This window comes from Mus pahari, chromosome 2, assembly GCF_900095145.1.
Source record: "Mus pahari chromosome 2, PAHARI_EIJ_v1.1, whole genome shotgun sequence".
In the NCBI taxonomy this organism is placed as follows: Eukaryota; Metazoa; Chordata; class Mammalia; order Rodentia; family Muridae; genus Mus; species Mus pahari.
This window is the reverse complement of record NC_034591.1, coordinates 133427144-133432391: the sequence shown is the minus strand read 5'-3', so window position 1 is coordinate 133432391 and position 5248 is coordinate 133427144. Positions and strand designations below refer to the sequence as shown.

General features: G+C 44.9%; 1 protein-coding gene across 1 annotated transcript in view; it reads right to left on the bottom strand.

The window, feature by feature from the left end:
- Nucleotides 1-2525, bottom strand: part of Znf239 (zinc finger protein 239) — an 8275-nt gene extending 5750 nt beyond the window's left edge. Inside the window, 2 exon segments of the mRNA XM_021189875.2 lie at nt 393-509; nt 2477-2525. The gene's annotated coding sequence lies outside the window, so the exon portion shown is untranslated.
- Nucleotides 2526-5248: the final 2723 nt, after the last annotated feature.

The following is a 5248-nucleotide window of genomic DNA, read 5'->3' as shown; positions in this document are numbered from 1 at the left end:
TCGAGACAGGGTTTCTCTGTATAGCCCTGGCTGTCCTGGAACTCACTTTGTAGACCAGGCTGGCCTTGAACTCAGAAATCTGCCTGCCTCTGCCTTCCGAGTGCAGGGATTAAAGGTGTGCGCCACCACGCCCGGCCCGTTTGGCAATTTTAAATTTTATTATAACTACATATGCAGACCTGTTGATGAAAGAGGACAGGACAATCAGAGCATAGAAGACCTTGGGCAGCTCATCGTACCTCCCATTAGAATCGCTGGCACTAAGCATATGTGGAGATATTTCACAATAACACTGGGTGCACAGAGATCGGGAGAATGAGAGAGGAGTTGTTTTCTTTCCAGCAGGGCTAGGAATCAGAAGTTTTAAAAACCACCACATGGTTTTGACACACCTTTTCAGACATGACTTTGTGGCCACTGAGCAGCTGCTTAATTAAATTCCTCATGTCCTTCACTTCCACAGCGGACAATGATCACTGTTAATACACACGGCACTTGCTTTCTCGTAGCTGCAACCAAATACCCAAATGAACAACTTAAGGAGAGATTTATTTGAGTCACGGTTTTAGACCCCCATCACGGTAGGGCATTGTGGGAAACATGCGGTTCAGCTGATGGCAGGCATAAAGTAGGGTGGAAGAGCAGGAAAGAGCCAGGGCAAGACTCCCAAGGCTTTGCTTCAACCCAGGGACCTGCCTCCTTCACCCAGACTCCACCTTCCACAGTTCTACCACCTTCCAAAAGTCTCAAGGTTTTAATCCACAATGAAACATCCCCAAGGCTAGAGCCCTCATGATCCAGCACTCTCTGGAAACACCTTTAGAGACTCAGGAAGAAGTGTGCTTCACTAATTCCTAGGAATCTCTCAGTTCAATTAATATCAGTCAAGATTAACCACCACATGTGTATGATGGCTACATATAATCTGCTCACCAAGAAGATGGGTTCTTTGATGAAAAGCTTCAGTTTATAATCTTGTTTTCCCACTTAGCATTAGATGGGCATATACTAACATGGAATGATCTCCGACGAGCTACAGTTTTGATCTCACCTAAGGAGGTCAAATCCTTAGGAGGCAGGACTTAGTAGGAAGAATTTAGGTCACTGGGGATGTGACCTTAAAGATGATACTGGGATCCAGGTCTTTCCCACAGAAGGTGAACCAAACTGTTTCATAGGTCCAAAATTGAGTCAAGTAATGATAGACTAAAAGGACTGAACTGTGAGCAGACAGATCTTTGCTCCTTACAAACTCATTACCCAAGATATTTGGGTCTTAACAACGAAGAGTAACTCGTGGAACATACACGAGTGAAATGTCTGAGAGGAGAAGCCGACTTCCAGACTACAGGGCAAAAATGCTCCGTAGAGCCTTTCAGAAGAGCTTAGTTGGATGTTTTGAGGAGTACCCCACATGGTGGCAAGGCAGTCTAGTGAGAACTAACGTAGAACTTCCGGGTCAGCAGACCCTATGCTGAACCTGTTGATACCGTTTGCTAGATACATATTGTAATGTCCCAGATGCTCTCGTTCCCTTGTATAAAATACCAATCTCACCACGAAGCTTGACAATAAAGAGAAAGACCACAAGGTACAAGACCTCACTCTAGGCAGGTACTCCACGCTGATTTCCTAGTTTGTTCTCAGAAAGAAAAGCTGTATAGCTCAGAGATGAGGCATTTTTGGTGAAAGAAATTCCAAGTCACCTGGAGCCTGTCATATTCTCAGGGAGGGGCAGATTCTTTGTAGGGTAGTTCTGACATGCCCATCTCCTCAGACCAACCTATTTCTTTCTTTTCTTTTTTTCTTTTTCTTTCTTCTTTTTTTTTGGTTTTTCGAGACAGGGTTTCGGGTTTCTCTGTGTAGCCCTGGCTGTCTTGGAACTCACTCTGTAGACCAGGCTGGCCTCAAACTCAGAAATCCACCTGCCTCTGCCTCCCGAGTGCCGGGATTAAAGGCGTGCACCACCACGCCCGGCGACCAATCTATTTCTATACTGAAGTTCTGGAGTGGGTGTTCTCAGGTTCTGTGCATCTTCTCACTGCGTAAATTACAGTTACCCAATATCCCTCGCCAGACCTTATTCTCAGAAATCTGACTGGTTTCTAGGACGCAGAGGGGAGGGCTGCGCAGCGGAAACCTTAGTACTCTTAGGGGCCTCTCTCAGGAGCCTCTCTCAAGGTCTCCTGATGTCCACCAACATCATCATTGGACCCACCCAGGTCAGAGCTTGGCCAAGCAAGAGGAGGGTGTCTTCGGAGCTGCGGTCTGCTCTGCTGCAGGGGCCTGGCCCTCCGTGAGGGTGGCCTTGTGCACGGGGTGTTACTGGGGGGTTGGGGGGTACGGCGACTGCTAGACGTGAGACCGCAGCCGCAGGGCGCCTTCCCAGCCTCTGAGCCTGGATCCGCGTGGCGATGCCCCCTAGTTTGGACCAGGACACCGCTGCCCACCCCTGGGGCAGCCCAGCCCTGCTCACCTCTTGTAGGTAGAACCCACACCTGGTAACGCAGGACTCCCGGGTATCGTCGAGGACTCGAACTACAAGTCCCAGCAGGCCGCGGGCAGGAAAGCGCTACTTCCGATCTTACTTCCGGCGACGATGGGCTCACTCTTGTGAGCCCCCAGTTTGTGGTTGTGGCTGGCCCTGTATAGTACAAGTTGTTGTGCACTCTTTTCGTTGCAGACACATACAGTTTCATTATACTCCCCAAGGTGTCTTTTACTTGTTAAGATGATGCTAGAGGGTAAATAACCATTATAAAATTGTCTTCAGCCTTAAAAATAGTATGAAGCTGTCACTTTAAGTGAATAGTGTAGTATATGTATCCACAACATGTAATCTCATCACTAGGGAGGCTGAGGAAGGAGGTTTGCGAGTTCGAGAAGCCCGCGTCGAAATTTAAAAAAGAAAGAATGCCCGTGTCGAAATTTAAAAAAGAAAAGAAAAGAACCGATCACTGGATATTCCATGTTCTTATCTTTGGAGTACAGTTTCCAGATACTAATTGCACGGGTTACCAACGCCTGTAATTCTATCTCCAGTGACTCCTACACCCTCTTCTGGCCTCAGGCGCCTGTGTTCATGTGTACAAATCTACACACACACAAACTTAAAAACAGAATATTTTTAAAAATCAACAATAATGTATTTGGATATAAAGAACTAAAAACTGGATCATAAGGTTGATTTAATAGATCAGTTAACATCCAAATCCAAAAAAGAATTTTAATCATAAAACAGACAACTCCCCCCCCCAAAAAAAAAATTGATGCCATTAAATCTGAAAGAAAATGTCAACAAAATTCTAAGGAATCAATAGTATTATATGTCGTTAAGTTTCACTTACCAACAGGATTTCAGAGTGCTTTCTGAGTGTGCAATCGTCTCCCAAAAGGATCTCTAGGTAAACCTGTGACATGCAAATCCAGTCTGTAGCCCATATGGTCCCTAGGAAAGTTGTGAAAGCCCATCACAAAACTCTTAAACTTCAGACATGAGACTATTTTTGCAATTCAATTACACAATTCTTTTTTTTTTTTTTTTTGGTTTTTCGACACAGGGTTTCTCTGTATAGCCCTGGCTGTCCTGGAACTCACTCTGTAGACCAGGCTGGCCTCAAACTCAGAAATCCACCTGTCTCTGCCTCCCAAGTGCTGGGATTAAAGGCGTGCGCCAGCATGCCTGGCTTATACAGTTCTTTTTACAAATACCTTTTGTTCATATATTTCCCTGTGTGTGTGTGGACGCCCTTCCCCCCCATGGGTGTGGCAGTCCGAGTCAGAACCTCCTCTCTACTCCTTGGGTCCTGGGGATTGATAGAAGTCTGGCAGGATTGTCCGGCAGGCGCTCTAACCAAAACAGACTGATTGTTCTTCTGAATGTGGCCTTTGTAAATGACAGTGGTGTGTCACAGAAGGTTGGACACACTGTTAACAGTTGCCAGAGTACTGAACTTTGTTCAGCCCAGAGGGTCTTAGGTATTTCAGCAGAAACTAGTAAGAATGGGGCTAGGAAAGGTCGACCGTTTTAAAGTCAATGCTATTTGGAATGCTTAAATTAAGTGTTGTGCTTTCAGATAAAAATAGATTATAACATTTAAACCCAACATTTATGGTATCAATTTCCACTTTCTAGGAATCCAAGGTGCATGTTTTCTTGATAATTTTTGTTTCTATGATACTCAAATCAACCTGAGAGTCCTGACTTTCCAACCTAAATACCAGTTTGTAGATGTAGAGAACTATGAAAAACTGAGAAATTTCTTTAGAATTTCATATATAGGTACAGTATTTACATAAATTTTCTTCCTTCTTTCTCTCTTTCCAACTCAGTTTTAGTTTGCTTCCTAGGACTGTGATACAATATTAGGACAACAACAGCTTGGGGAGGAATGGGTTTCTTTGGCTCACCTTCCCCTCCACATTGCATTCCATTCCTGAGGGAAGTCACGGTGAGAACTATGGGCAGGAAGGGAATGTTTAGGCTGGAACTGAAGTAGAGGCCGCAGACCGGTGTCGGTGTCGCTCTCTGGCTTGCTGTCAGGGCTCACTCACCTGCTTTCTTATTCTTCCAGGACCACTTACTTACCTAGAGATGGCACTGCTCATACTGGGCTGGGCCCTTCCAGGTCAATCAATAATCAAGGAAATGTCCCACAGACTTGTCTAGACGCCAAACTGATGGAGACATTGCTCAGTTTTGGTTTCCTCTTCCTAGATGACTCTAGCTTGTGGCAAGTTAATAAACCATTAATCAACACAAACACTTCTCTTTGTCTGCCTCAGCTCAAATTATTGATCTCATATTCTCCCTTTCATTATGTGTGTGTATGTATGTATGCATTCAAATATAAATACACTTAGTATTATTGCTTGCGTGTTTTTAGGGTTGACTACTTGTGTTGGATTACCAATTAGGTGACCCATTCCTAGAGGAGACTGATTCTCCCTTTCTCAGCAGTCATTACTTGCCTGTAGCTCTTCATGTAACGGTGGGTCCCTTCTGAGATGTCCCCTATGCACTGGTGTGGTCATGGTTAGGGTGTTATTTTGGCTACCGTATCGTTGAGATTTTATGGGTGTGCAAGTCTCCGTAAAATGAAAGGAATTGGGTCCAAGAAAGCAAAGAACTTATAGTCAAAAGCCTAACATGAGACAAATAGGGCAATATTAGGAACCTGAAGGCCTGAGGCAAGTCCAGCATGTCCTGACAGGCCCTGAAGGCCTAGCTGAAGATCTTACAATAACA